Consider the following 15,999-nt stretch of genomic DNA (forward strand, 5'->3'; position numbering starts at 1 on the left):
GTCAATGATTAACAACATAAATAATTTCAAGTGGCATTATTAGTCTGTAACACTGTATGAAATTCCACCTACAGCTGCCTCGCTTTCTAGACACCAGACACCCAATTGGCAAATGTGTTTTGAATAATCAAGGATGCAGATGGTGTCGTTAACTAGTATCTAATCACATAACCTTCAGTTTCTATTTTCTCAGGTCTGAAATGAGAAGGATGAATACTGACCTCTGAAATGAGAAGGTCACTTCAATTCAAAGAGTAGTCTGGCTCTTTCAAAGCTAATAATCTGGGCTAACAATATTTCAGCTCTTTTCTCTGGGGAAGGAAGAGAAAGACAGGTTTATCCAGTTACTATTTTTTTCTCTTCTCTGTCCAAAAAAATAGGAGTTTGTAGCAGCAAGCAAAAATATATCAATATAATAATACAGAAAAAATATATTGAGATTTTAAAATGAAAGGAAGGAAAAAAGAGATGAAAGCACAGGAGTTTATCCCATAATTTATTGTAGTTGCGTCGCAAAATCTATGCAGGACTTCCTAGCACTTCCTAACTTAGCAAAAACATATACTATATTTCATATATATGTATTTAGTAGTTAATAGACTAAACAGAAAGCTCCCACATAAATGTGATTGCCAGTACAGAAAAACTGATGGTATAATAGGCATTAAAGTGAAAGTGAAGTCACTCAGTCGTGTCTGACTCTTTGCAACCCCATGGACTGTAGCCCACCATGCTCCTCCGTCCATGGGATTCTCCAGGCAAGAATACTGGAGTGGGTTGCCATTTCCTTCTTCAGGGGATCTTCCCGACCCAGAGATCGAACCCAGGTCTCCCTCATTGCAGGGAGACACTTTAACCTCTGAGCCACCAGGGAAGCCCATAATAGGCATTACTATGTCTTTATTCTGCAGTCACAAGTTTTGGCAGATACTCACTGGTTAAGTTTAATGCTAACTGAGGTTCTACTATATACTATTTCAAATAGCACAGAAAATATGGCACATCTTGTCTGACCCATTGATTGAGTTTGATTTTGGACTTACCACCAACCTCCACAAGAGCACCTCACTCAAAGAAAGGTATTGCTCCAACCCCCTTAATGTTGATAACATGCTTCCCTCAAAAGAAAAACCGTTAAAGAATTTTAGGACATCCTAAAAAGAATTAAAGTTCTATAATCTATCTTTCCCATCTACATTCAGTCAGGAGAAAGGAAGAGAATTAAAGCCAACTCCTTTACCATGTGCTGGAAGGTCAGTTCTAATGCATTGAACCATCGGACATAGTAAGTGCATTTTCTTTTAAAAGATTTTTTTGATGTGGACTATTTTTAAAGTCTTTATTGAATTTGTTACAATATTTCTTCTGTTTTATGTCTTGGTTTTCTGACTATAAGGGACGTAGGATTTTAGCTCCCTGACCAGGATTTGAACCTTCACTCCCTGCACTAAAAGGTGAAGTCTTAAACACTGGACTGCCAGAGAAGTTCCTTACATGCATTTTAATTTTTCTGTCTTGATATTTTGTGACTCCAGTGGACTAGCTACTGTTGCCAAGACAATATGGGTTACTGCAGGGATCCAAAGGTATTTTTGCTTGTTTGTTTTAAAATAGTAACATGACAAAAATGGGAAAAGTAAATATACAGAGTAAATTCAGCCCCTTTTCTCTTCAAAATGCATGAAATCTCAGTCCTCTGGTCATCTCTCTGACTATACAAAGGCTCATGAAGTGACTTTCCCAACCGGTATAGAGACTTTCTCCCAATCAGCAGGGCTGGCATTATCAGAGTCCTCTTCTCAATTTTCTGTTCTCAATTGAGAACTCTCTGAAAATGTGGGACATGGAATCTACACAATATTAACTACTCACCTGCAACATGTTTACCCACAAATGGAAAAATTCCTTCTTTATGTAAATAAAGGTGACCAGAAAGGTCTAAAGTGTTATATTTCAGGGAACTTGTGAAGAGAAGAGAGAGAAATGCAGAGTGTAAACCATATACATAAATTCAGTTGGGTTTGCAAAAGACTCAAAAGCAATTAAGAATCAAGAGTCCATCATTAACCCAATTTTTTCTCTGTGATTATTCCTTATAGTCAATATAGTCTAAAAATGCTCAGACATGATGATGAACTCCAATCATCTTATTGACAAGAAGAATCGATGCCTCTACTTTCTGCAATACTACATAAAACTTCCTTAAAAACAGGTAACATATTTGCTTCTTACTAACTGAAATGCAGTATTTTAAAAATCAGAAGTCTACATACACATCAAGAAACCCTTTAGTACAGGGCACTTTTTAATCAAAACCTCCCAAAGCAGGATCTCCTTAAGACAAATCAATGATCAAGTAAAATGTCATGTTGCTACCAGAATCCTGGAGATAAAAGTCTTTTAAGAACAATTAAAAACCAACTCAGGGACCTCAGGAAAAAACTATTTTTAAAGAAATATGTAGAAGCTCTAGGAAAGTACGTGTCTTATGCTGGGAAGCTCACTGGACCCCATTGGCTCCTGCTCCCAATAAATTATGCTGAGAGTGTGTCTGGAAGAATAAACATGAGACTGAGCATTCACAGGAACAGTATAGGTTTTATGTCCATGCACATTTTCACATGGTAATACAAGAGCAGAACTCTGATTCCATTGAAGGCAAGTGCTTCTGAGTCCTGTTCAGTTCAGTCACTCAGTCGTGTCCGACTCTTTGTGACCCCATGAATTGCAGCTCACCAGGCATCCTTGTCCATCACCAACTCCCGAAGTTTACTCAAACTCATGTCCATTAAGTTGGTGATGCCATCCAATCATCTCATTCTCTGTCATCCGCTTCTCCTCCTGCCTTCAATCTTTCCCAGCATCAGGGTTGTTTCAGATGTTTGCATCATGTAGCCAAAGTATTGGAGTTTCAACTTCAGCATCAGTCCTTCCAATGAATATTCAGGACTGATTTCCTGTAGGTTAGACTGGTTGGATCTCCTTGCAGTCCAAGGGACTCTCAAGAGTCCTCTCCAACACCACAGTTCAAAAGCATCAATTCTTTGGCACTCAGCTTTCTTTACAGTCCAACTCTCACATCCATATATCACTACTGGAAAAACCATAGCTTCGATTAGACAGATCTTTTTTGGCAAAGTAATGTCTCTGCTTTTTAATATACTGTCTAGGTTGGTCATAAATTTTCTTCCAAGGAGCAACTGTCTTTTAATTTCATGACTGCAGTCACCATCTGCAGTGATTTTGGAGCCCCCCAAAATAAAGTCTTTCACTGTTTCCATTGTTTCCCCATCTATTTCCCATGAAGTGATGGGACTGGATGCCATGATCTTAGTTTTCTGAATGTTGAGCTTTCAGCCAACTTTTTCACTCTCTTCTTTCATTTTCATCAAGAGGCTCTTTAGTTCTTCGGTTTCTGCTATAAGGGTGGTATTATTTGTATATCTGAGGTTATTTATATTTCTCCTGGAAATCTTGATTCCAGCTTGTCCTTCAACCAGCCCAGCATTTCTCATGATGTACTCTGCATATAAGTTAAATCAGCAGGGTGACAATATGCGGCCTTGACATACTCCTTTCCCGATTTGGAACCAGTCTGGTTCCATGTCCAGTTCTAACTGTTGCTTCTTGATCTGCATACAGATTTTTCAGGATGCAGGTCAGGTGGTCTGGTATTCCCATCTCTTTCAGAATTTTCCACAGTTTGTTGTGATCCACACAGTTCCTATTGAATAGGAACCTGGAATGTCAGGTCCATGAATCAAGGCAAATTGGAAGTGGACAAACAGGAGATGGCAAGAGTGAACGTCAACATTCTAGGAATCAGTGAACTAAAATGGCCTGGAATGGGTGAATTTAACTCAGATGACCATTATATCTACTACTGTGGGCAGGAATCCCTTAGAAGAAATGGAGTAGCCTTCATGGTCAACAAAAGAGTCTGAAATGCAGTACTTGGATGCAATCTCAAAAACGACAGAATGATCTCTGTTTGTTTCCAAGGCAAACCATGCCCCAACCAGTAACACTGAAGAAGCTGAAGTTGAACAGTTCTATTAAGACCTACAAGACATTCTAGAACTAACACCCAAAAAAGATGTCCTTTTCATTATAGGGGACCGGAATGCAAAAGTAGGAAGTCAAGAAACACCTGGAATCAAAAAATGGGCCAAAGAACTAAATAGACATTTCTCCAAAGAAGACATACAGATGGCTAACAAACACATGAAAAGATGCTCAACATCACTCATTATCAGAGAAGTGCAAATCAAAACCACAATGAGGTACCATTTCACGCCAGTCAGAATGGCTGTGATCCAAAAGTCTACAAGCAATAAATGCTGGAGAGGGTGTGGAGAAAAGGGAACCCTCTTACACTGTTGGTGGGATTGCAAACTAGTACAGCCACTATGGAGAACAGTGTGGAGATTCCTTAAAAAACTGGAAATAGAACTGCCTTATGACCCAGCAATCCCACTGCTGGGCATACACACCGAGGAAACCAGAATTGAAAGAGACACGTGTACCCCAATGTTCATCGCAGCACTGTTTATAATAGCAAGGACATGGAAGCAACCTAGATGTCCATCAGCAGATGAATGGATAAGAAAGCTGTGGTACATATGCACAATGGAGTATTACTCAGCCATTAAAAAGAATACATGAATACATTTGAATCAGTTCTAATGAGGTGGATGAAACTGGAGCCTATTATACAGAGTGAAGTAAGCCAGAAAGAAAAACACCAATACAGTATACTAACGCATATAAATGGAATTTAGAAAGATGGTAATGATAACCCTGTATGTGAGACAGCAAAAGAGACACAGATGTATAGAACAGTCTTTTGGACTCTGTGGGAGAGGGAGAAGGTGGGATGATTTGGGAGAATGGTATTGAAACATGTATAATATCATATATGAAATGAATCACCAGTCCAAGTTCGATGCATGATACTGGTTGCTTGGAGCTGGTACACTGGGACGACCCAGAGGGATGGTATAGGGAGGGAGGAGGGAGGGGGGTTTGGGATGGGGAACACGTGTATACCTGAGGCAGATTCATGTTGATATATGGTAAAAACCAATACAATATTGTAAAGTAATTAACCTCCAATTAAAATAAATAAATTTATATTTAAAAAAAGAAAGAAAGAAACACCTGGAGTAACAGGCAAATTTGGGCTTGGAGTACAGAATGAAGCAGGGCAAAGGCTAATAGAGTTTTGCCAAGAGAACGCACTGGTCATAGCAAACACCCTTTTCCAGAAGCACAAGAGAAGACTCTACACATGGACATCACCAAATGGTCAACACTGAAATCAGATTGATTATATTCTTTGCAGCCAAAGATGGAGAAGCTCTATACAATCAGCAGAAACAAGACCGGGAGCTGACTGTGGCTCAGATCATGAATGCCTTATTGCCAAATTCAGACTTAAATTGAAAAGTAGGGAAAACCACTAGACCATTCAGGTATGATCTAAATCAAATCCCTTATGATTATACAGTTGAAGTGAGAAATAGATTTAAGGGACTAGATCTGATAGAGTGCCTGATGAACTATGGACGGAGGTTCGTGACATTGTACAGGAGACAGGGGTCAAGACCATCCCCATGGAAATGAAATGCAAAAAAGAAAAATGGCTGTCTGAGGAGGCCTTACAAATAGCTGTGAAAAGAAGAGAAGCGAAAAGCAAAGGAGAAAAAGAAAGATATAAGCATCTGAATGCAGAGTTCCAAAGAATAGCAAGGAGAGATAAGAAAGCCTTCCTTAGTGATCAATGCAAAGAAACAGAGGAAAATGACAGAATGGGAAAGACTAAAGATCTCTTCAAGAAAATTAGAGATACCAAGGGAACATTTCATGCAAAGATGGGCTCGATAAAGGACAGAAATGATATGGACCTAACAGAAGCAGATGATATTAAGAAGAGGTGTCAAGAATACACAGGAGAACTATACAAAAAAGAGCTTCACGACCCAGATAATCATTATGGTGTGATCACTCATCTACAGCCAGATATCCTGGAATGTGAAGTCAAGTGGGTCTTAGAAAGCATCACTACGAACAAAGCTGGTGGAGGTGATGGAATTCCAGTTGAGCTCTTTCAAATCCTAAAAGATAATGCTGTGAAAGTGCTGCATTCAATATGCCACCAAGTCTGGAAAACTCAGCAGTGGCCACAGGACTGGAAAAGGTCAGTTTTCATTCCAATCCCAAAGAAAGGCAAATGAATGCACAAACTACTGCATGATTGTACTCATGTCACACGCTAGCAAAGTAGTGCTCAAAATTCTCCAAGCCAGGCTTCAACAGTATGTGAACCATGAACTTCCAGATGTTCAACCTGGTTTTAGAAAAAGGCAAAGGAACCAGAGATCAAATTGCCAGCATCCGCTGGATCATCAAAAAAGCAAGAGAGTTTCAGAAAAACATCTATTTCTGCTTTATTGCCTATGCCAAAGCCTTTGACAGTGTGGATCACAATAAACTGTGGAAAGTTCTTCAAGAGATGGGAATACCAGACCACCTGACCTGCCTCTTGAGAAACCTATATGCAGGTCAGGAAGCAACAGTTAGAACTGGACATGGAACCAGACTGGTTCCAAACAGGAAAAGGAGTACGACAAGGGTGTATATTGTCACCCTTTTTATTTAACTTATATGCAGAGTACATCATGAGAAATGCTGGGCTGGAAGAAGCACAAGCTGGAATCAAGATTGCTGGGACAAATATCAATAACCTCAGATATGCAAATGACACCACCCTTATGGCAGAAAGTGAAGAGGAACTCAAAAGGCTCTTGATGAAAGTGAAAGTGGAGAGTGAAAAAGTTGGCTTAAAGCTCAACATTCAGAAAACTAAGGTCATGGCATCTGGTCCCATCACTTCATGGGAAATAGATGGGGAAACAGTGGAAACAGTGTCAGACTTTATTTTTGGGGGCTCCAAAATCACTGCAGATGGCAATTCCAGCCATGAAATTAAAAGACACTTACTCCTTGAAATGAAAGTTATGACCAACCTAAATAGCATATTAAAAAGCAGAGATATTACTTTGCCAACAAAGGTCTGTCTAGTCAAGGCTATGGTTTTTCCTGTGGTCATGTATGGATGTGAAAGTTGGACTGTGAAGAAAGCTGAATGCAGAAGAATTGATGTTTTTGAACTGTGGTGCTGGAAAAGACTTTTGAGAGTCCCTTGGACTGCAAGGAGATCCAACCAATCCATCCTAAAGGAGATCACTCCTGGGTTTTCATTGGAAGGACTGATGCTAAAGCTGAAACTCCAGTACTTTGGCCACCTGATGAGAAGAGTTGACTTACTGGAAAAGACCCTGATGCTGGGAAGGATTGGGGACAGGAGGAGAAGGGGATGACAGAGAATGAGATGGCTGGATGGCATCACTGACTCGATGGCATGAGTTTGGTTGAACTCTGGGAGTTGGTGATGGACAGGGAGGCCTGGCGTGCTGCAATTCATGGGGTCGCAAAGAATTGGACACAACTGACCGACTGAACTGAACTGACACAGTCAAAGGCTTTGGCATAATCAATAAAGCAGAAGTAGATGTTTTTCTACTTGAACATCCAAGCTTTAAATCCAGCTTGAACATCTGGAAGTTCACGGTTCACATACTGTTGAAGCCTGGCTTGGAGAATTTAGAGCACTACTTTGCTAGTGTGTGAGGTGAGTACAATCGTGCAGTAGTTTGAGCATTCTTTGGCACTGCCTTTCTTTGGGATTGGAATGAAACTGATCTTTTCCAGTCCTGTGGCCGCTGCTGAGTTTTCCAGACTTGGTGGCATATTGAATGCAGCACTTTCACAGCATCATCTTTCAGGATTTGAAATAGCTCAACTGGAATTCCATCACCTCCACTAGCTTTATTCATAGTGATGTTTCCTAAGTCCCACCTGACTTTGTATTCCAGGATGTCTGGCTCTAGGTAAGTGATCACACCATTGTGATTATCTGGGTCATGAAGATCTTTTTCGTATAGTTTTTCAGTGTATTCTTGCCACCTCTTCTTAATATCTTCTGCTTCTGTTAGGTCCATACCATTTCTGTCCTATATTGTTCCCATCTTTGGATGAAAACCACAATCACAGAAAACTACCCATCACAGAAAACCACATTGCAGAAAACTACACATCACAGAAAACCACAATCACAGAAAACCAACCAATATAATCACATGGACCACAGCCTTGTCTAACTCAATGAAACTATGAGCCACGCCATGTAGGATCACCTAAGATGGACGGGTCGTGGTGGAGAGTTCTGACAAAACGTGGTCCACTAGAGAAGGGAATGGCAAACCCCTTCAATATTCTTGCCTTGAGAACCCCATGAACAGTATGAAAAGGCAAAAAGATGGACACTGAAAGATGAACCCCCCAGGTCAGTAGGTGTCCAATATGCTACTGGAGATCAGTGGAGAAAAACTCCGGAAAAAATGAAGGGATGGAGCCAAAGCAAAAACAACACCCACCTGTGGATGTGACTGGTGATAGAAGCAAGGTCTGATGCTGTAAAGAGCAATATTGCATAGGAATCTGGAATGTTAGGTTCATGAATCAAGGCAAATTGGAAGTGATCAAACAGGAGATGGCAAGAGTGAACCTCAACATTTTAGGAAATCAGTAAACTAGAATGGACTGGGATGGGTGAATTTAACTCAAATGACCATTATATCTACTACTATGGGCAAGAATCCCTTAGAAGAAATGGGTTCAACAAAAGAGTCTGAAATGCTGTACTTGGATGCAATATCAAAAATGACAGACATTGTCATTTCCAGGGCAAACGACTCAATATAACAGTAATCCAAGTCTATACCCTGACCAGTAATGCTGAAGAAGCTGAAGATGAACGATTCTATGAAGACCTACAAGACCTTCTAGAACTAACACCCAAAAAAAGATGTCTTTTTCATTATAGGGGACTGGAATGCAAAAGTAGGAAGTCAAGAAATAGCTGGAGTAACAGGCAAATTTGGCCTTGGATTAGAGAATGAAGCAGGGCAAAAGCTAATTGCACTCAATTCACACGCTAGTAAAATAATGCTCAAAATTCTCCAAGCCAGGCTTCAACAGTATGTGAACCATGAACTTCCAGATACTCAAGCTGGATTTACAAAAGGCAGAGGAACCAGAGAACAAATTGCAAACATCCGTTGGATAATCGAAAAAGCATGAGAGTTCCAGAAAAATATCTACTTCTACTTTATTGATTATGCCAAAGCCTTTGACTGTGTGGATCACAACAAACTGTGGAAAATTCTGAAAGAGATGGGAATACCAGACCACCTGACCTGCCTTCTAGTAAATCTGTATGCAGATCAAGAAGCCACAGTTAGAACTGGACATGGAACCAGACTGGTTCCAAATCGGGAAAGGAGTATGTCAAGGCTGCATATTGTCACCCTGCTTATTTAACTTATATGCAGAGTACATCATGAGAAATGCTGGGCTGGATGAAGGACAAGCTGGAATCAAGATTTCCAGGAGAAATATCAATAACCTCAGATATGCAAATAATACCACCCTTATAGCAGGAACGGAAGAACTAAAGAGCCTCTTGATGAATGTGAAAGAAGAGAGTGAAAAAGTTGGCTGAAAGCTCAACATTCAGAAAACTAAGATTATTCCATCCAATCCCATCACTTCATGGCAAATAGATGGAGAAACAATGGGAACAGTGAAAGATGTTATTTTGGGGGGGCTCTAAAATCACTGCAGATGGTGACTGAAGCCATGAAACTAAAAGATGCTTACTGCTTGGAAGGAAAGTTATGACCAACCTAGACAGCATATTGAAAAGCAGAGACATTACTTTGCCAACAAAGGTCCGTCTAGTCAAGGCTATGGTTTTTCCAGTAGTCATGTATGGATGTGAGAGTTGGACTGTAAAGAAAGCTGAGTGCCAAAGAATTGATACTTTTGAACTGTGGTGTTGGAGAAGACTCTTGAGAGCCCCTTGGACTGCAAGGAGATACAACCAGTCTATCCTAAAGGAAATCAGTCCTGAATATCCACTGGAAGGACTGATGCTGAAGCTGAAGCTCCAATACTTTGGCCACCTGATGCGAAGAACTGACTCACTAGAAAAGGCCCTGATGCTGGGAAAGATTGAAGGTGAGAGAAGAAAGGCCTGACAGAGGATGAGATGGTTGGATGGTATCACTGACTCGATGATGGACATGAGTTTGTGTAAACTCCGGGAGTTAGTGATGGACCGGGAGGCCTGGCATGCTGCAGTACATGGGTTTCGCAAAGAGTTGGACACGACAGCAACTGACCTGAACTGAACTGAGGGAGAAGGTTTTTTCACATAAAGCAAAAAATAAAACATGAAGGTCTTTGAGACCAGAGATTGCCAAGAGGGCAGTGGAAGGAAAGAATGGGGAGAAAGGAATACCTCCTCTGAATTTAGGGTAGTTTTTCCAAGAGCCGGGTTTAGTCTCAGTTTTAAGAGAACACTTTTAAATACCTTGGACAGCTCAAAACTGCTGTTCAGGGAACCAAAAACCAAATGAGGGAAGACCAACAGAACAGTGCTTTAAAAATCCTGGCAAGAGGGAGGGGACATATGTATATCTATGGCTGATTCATGTTGATGTAGAGCAGAAACCAACACAACACTGTAAAGCAATAATCCTCCAGTTAAAAATAAATTATATTTAAAAAGAACCGTACAGAATTAAAACTCTACCACCTTGTAGCTATGTAAACTTGGACAAGTTACTTAATTTCTGTAAGTCTGAATTTTCTCACCTGTAAAGCAGAAATAATAATAGTTGTGACTACTGAGATAAAGCAGGAATGAGTTTAAAAAGAAAAAAATCCTGGCAAAGCAGCAAGAGGATGAAGAGTTGGTTTTGCATAGTTTTGAAGACAGAAGTGAAGAAGCAGAGGCAACTGCTCCAAAAGCCACTGAAATCCCCTCATTTCCACCCGAAGGGTTCTCGGGAGTCTGTGACCTAAAGTCGGGCGAGACCAGGGCTTCAAGGGTCCCTCCAGCCGATCCCCCATCCCCGACCCTCAGGAACTTCATTCAATAGAGGAAGGAGCACAGAGAAACGTGGCTGAATCAAGGGGGCTGCCAGCCTATGGACCAGTATTAAGCAGGAAAGGTAAGTAAAACCGTTAGTCGCTCAGTCGTGTCTGACTCTTTGCAACCCCCTGGACTGTAGCCCCCCAGGCTCCTCTGTCCATGGAATTCTCCAGGCAAGAATACTGGAGTGGGTGGCCATGCCCTCCTCCAAGGGATCTTCCCGACCGAGGGATCGGATCGAACCTGGGTCTCCCCAAGAGTCAATAAAATATTACAGGAACCTACTGTAAGGGGTGAGGGAGAGGAGAGGTTAAAGGCTGAGAGGCTGAGTCCCACCCGGGACCCCGCACAGCGCCGCCCGCCCCCCCAACCCTCTACGTCCCCGCTGTCGGGACGAGGGGCGCTGCTACCCGATTCCCCTCAGGACGCGCAGGCCGGGCCCAGGGAGCCGGGCGGAGGGCAGCCCTAGACCGGGGACCCAAGTTCCCGGGACTGAGGCGCCGCTCTTCCGTGAGCGGCGGCGGCGGCTCGCAGCGAACACCTCACAAGATGGTCTGGCGCCTCAGCCCGGGACGGACGCACGTACCTGACGCCGGCCCCCGGGGCTGCCGGGGCTTCGGCCCGGGGCGGGGGCGTCTGGAGGGCGGCGGGGAGGCCTTGGGCGGGGTCGGGGGGTGTCACACTGCCTTCCCCTCGGGCTCCGGGGAGCCGCGGGAGCGGCAGGGAGGAGCAGGGCGCCTGCAGCGGCTGGAGGACAGCGGCTCAGCTGAGGACCTTCACAGAGGAGGACACGCGCCCCCCTTCACCCCTTACCCCTCGCACAGCCGGCGCCAAGGCCTGGTTGCGCGCGCCCCCTGCAGGCCCCGGGCGGAGGGCGCAGCCGGGAGCGGAGAGCGCCGCCCCTCCCCGCCCAGAGAGGGGTCGGGGCAGGGGGTCCAGGACTGGGGGTTCCGGTCTTGGGTGGTCACAACCCCGGCTCCACACCTGGCCCCGCCGCTCACTCCGGGCTTCTAGAGACAGGTTACCCTGAGGACCTCCTCTCTACTTAGAGAGTAAAGCAGAAATAACTGGAAGGTGGTGGGAGCGATGCTTTTTTTCAAAACACATTCCAGGAAACTTCTCCGATGCATGCTCAACTGCCACCAAAACCGACGACGATACCGCTCCCCTCTGCATCCTTGGTGTCTGTAAGAGCGCCGGGCATATGGTAGGAGCCTGGTAATTATTTTTTATTGGATAAATGAATGGACAATGTGGCTTTTTCCCCATTCTGTGTCTTCCTGAGTACATACACTTCACAAAATGTCTAAGATAGAAATGCTTAGGGAGCACCAGTATTTAAAAACAAACATAAACACGTGGACTTACATAAGAGGTAACCGCTGCCACATGTTATGAAGCAAATTAGAAACAATGCATGGCTTTTCTGTTCCAAACATATTAAAGGTCGAATTCTTGCCTGGAGAATTCCATGGGTAGAGAGGCCTGGCTGGCTACAGTCCATGGGGTCACAAACAGTCAGATAGGACTGAGCGACGAACACTTTCACTTTTCAGACAAATGAATGCTGGAGGTATATACTGCACATTGCATCTGTTTGTTTCTGCAAGAGTAGGTAAACTCGACAGCTACATTCTCTCAGTGTAAGGTATTGTCAGAACCACAAACTGGACTTGAGAATCCATAAGGTTCAGAAAAGGCTGTCTCTGATACTGGGATGACATGGAGGATACCATATACAGTGTGAACATAGATCCAGGGACATAGGAGGGTCTCCCTCCCCGTCCTTTTAAGGTACATCCAACAAGAACTTTCTGAAAATCTAGAGGGTGGATGGCCAAGAAATAATCTCATTCGGTCTGTTTGAATTATCACTTCCTTTTATGAAAATAGACGCTTTTTGGAATCAAACCCTTTCAGATTTCAGATTTACTTATTGATGTTGAGTCACTCAGTCATGTCTGACTCTTTACGATCCCATGGACTGCAGTGTGCCAGGCTTCCCTGTCCTTCACTATCTCCCAGAGCTTGCTCAAATTCATGTCCATTGAGTCGGTGACACCACCCAACCATCTCATTCTATGTCATCCCCTTCTCTTGCCTTTCCCTCCATGCTGGGAGGGAAGATGCTCAATTTTTCCCAGCATCAGGGTCTTTTCCAATGAGTCAACTCTTCGCATCAGGTGGTTAAAGTATTGGAGCTTCAGCTTCAGCATCAGTCCTTCCAATGAATATTCAGGACTGATTTCCTTTAGAATTGACTGATGGGATCTCCTTGCAGTCCAAGGGACTCTCAAGAGTCTTCTCCAACACCACAGTTTAAAAGCATCATTTCTTTGACACTTAGCCTTCTTTATGATCCAGCTCTCACATGCATACATGACTACTGTAAAAACCATAGCTTTGACTAAATGGACTTTCGTCAGCAAAGTACTGTCTCTGCTTTTTAATATGCTATCTAGGTTTGTCATAGATTTTCTTCCAAGGAACAAGTGTCTTTCAATTTCATGGCTGTAGTCACCATGTGCACTGATTTTGGAGACCAAGAAAATAAAGTCTTTCAATGTTTCCATTGTTTCCCCATCTATTTGCCATGAAGTGATGGGACTGGATGTCATGATCTTAGTTTTTTGAATGTTGAGTTTTAAGCCAGCTTTTTCGCTATTCTATTTCACCTTCATCAAGAGGCTCTTTAGCTCCTCTTCACTTTCTACCATAAGGGTGATGTCACCTGCAGATGTACTTGTTCATGTTCTATTAATAGTTACACAGAATTCATAAATATATTAGTGCTATTTGGCCCATTTGACTGATGGGATATTGACAAGGTGTGATTTATGTGCTCAGAATGCCATGGCTGGCAGGCTATTTGACTGTAATTCTTAGGGCTTTATTACCTTCCCTCCAAATGAAAAGTGTGCAAATATGAAAGCACCAGTTGTTCCCAATTACTTGAGATATTTTCTGTAAACATTTAACCCATTCCTGTATTTTTATTAGCCAAACTAAAAGGAAAATGATCAGATGATTGCATGAAATTTTAAAGTGAACAAATTTGCCTTAAAATTGCTTAATAATTAATGATCAAATATGGTCAAAAAACAAGTATGATCATCAGAAATAATAATGGAATTCAATTAGGATGATATGTGTCACATCTGATAGTCAATGGAATGGTAAATAACAAATAAATAAATACTTACATAGAAAATACAATGTAACATTTTATGAATAACAGCTTATTGCCACAATTAGATAAAATTGATTTCACAAATATAAATAGCAAAAGAAATATTCCAAAGCAAAACTCTTTTTAAATCAATTTTTCCTCCTGAAAAAAAAAAAAGCCTAAGAAGTGTAATAAAATAAAATTAAGAATTTTCTCTACCTCCTAGTCTGTGTCTTTTCCTTGGACACAAAAAATTTTACATGCATTTGGCTGTAGCAGCCTGTTGACCTGTTAAACTAAGGGGTATTTGATTTTGCTTGTGTGACATTTGTGAATGCAGAAGTGCTAGAGTTCTTGAACCTGAAGATATTTCAAAACAAGAAAGAGAAACAAATTTTCAGGTTACTCACGGTTGTTACATTGAACTGCTGAGGTACTCTGAGCTCACTGGCAGAACAGTTGGCTAGCTGTCCCCTTCGGACAGTCTGCACCAAGTGGGTGCACATGCTGGAAAAGTTCAAAACTATCCTAGAATCTCAGGGTCACAGAGTACCTTTTTTACCAATGAGTAGCCTGCATGTACTTATAAATGACCTGTTCAGTGGCCGAATTGTTTAATTATTGTATCAAAGCATAATCGAAACAGTAATGCAGCATTTGGCCAAGTAATTCATAGTGTTTAGTAATTTATCTACTGGAGACTCAGCTCTAGGAAATAGTCCCCTCTAACCTACTTGGTTTTAGGAGTTTAGGAATATAACAAGACCATTTGGATGACTTCACTGTTCTGTCATCCCAACATTTCCATATACCCTAGCTTTTGTTGCATACTTGGGCTTAGGGATTTTACAAATAGAAATAGTTCCCTTCTCCAGGGCATCTTCCCAACCCAGGGATCAAACTCTGGTCTCCCACATTGCAGGCAGATTCTTTACCAGCAGAACCACTAGGGAAGCCCAAGAATACTGGAGTGAGTAGCCTATCCCTTATCCAGGGGATCTTTCCGACCCAGGAATTGAACTGGGGTCTCCTGCATTGCAGGCATATTCTTTACCAGCTGAGCTACTGGGGAAACCCTCTTCTACCTCAGTTCCTTATATTATACATATAGTGGTTACAAATAGAACAAATATGACCATTTGCTGGTAATAGTGCTAGATGACTTTTTTTTAAAAAGACAACCTCTAATCTCTCCTAACTATACACATTTATCTACACAATCTAGATAAATTAAATATTAATATTTCATATGCATCAGATAAAACCCATCATCCTTCCCTTACTGTTAACTCCTTAGATAGTTTATATTTCCTGATGCCCATTCTTTGGCTTCTTTCCACTCCATTTTCTACTTTTTTATTTAGTTGATGTTCAAGAGCCTACTGAAATGGACACACAAGAACCGAATGGAATCTCTCAGGCAGGGATTTCTTATATACAATGGTCTCTCACTGAACTATGGTTTTGCTCACACACCAGACTTACAGAGTGCAGCTGACTCTGTGCAAAGGTTCTGTCAGTGGAACCAACCAAAGGGCTAGTGTAGGGGCTCATTCATGTACTGAGCACCCCTGCTGAGATGAGAGCCTCTTCCCAAGGCAGTTTAATAAGACAGTGATGTTCAAAGTTGAGTACTCAAGACAGCTTTCAAAAGAATAAAACATCCTCTGAGAGGTCCAAAGATCCAGTGTAAAAACACTCATGCTATGCTATGCTATGCTAAGTCACTTCAGTCGTGTCCGACTCTGTGTGACCCCATAGACAGCAG

This window comes from Bos grunniens, chromosome 27 (genome assembly GCF_055505025.1).
Source record: "Bos grunniens cultivar Pamir isolate PY7600 chromosome 27, Bosgru_T2T1.0, whole genome shotgun sequence".
NCBI classification, from domain to species: domain Eukaryota; kingdom Metazoa; phylum Chordata; class Mammalia; order Artiodactyla; family Bovidae; genus Bos; species Bos grunniens.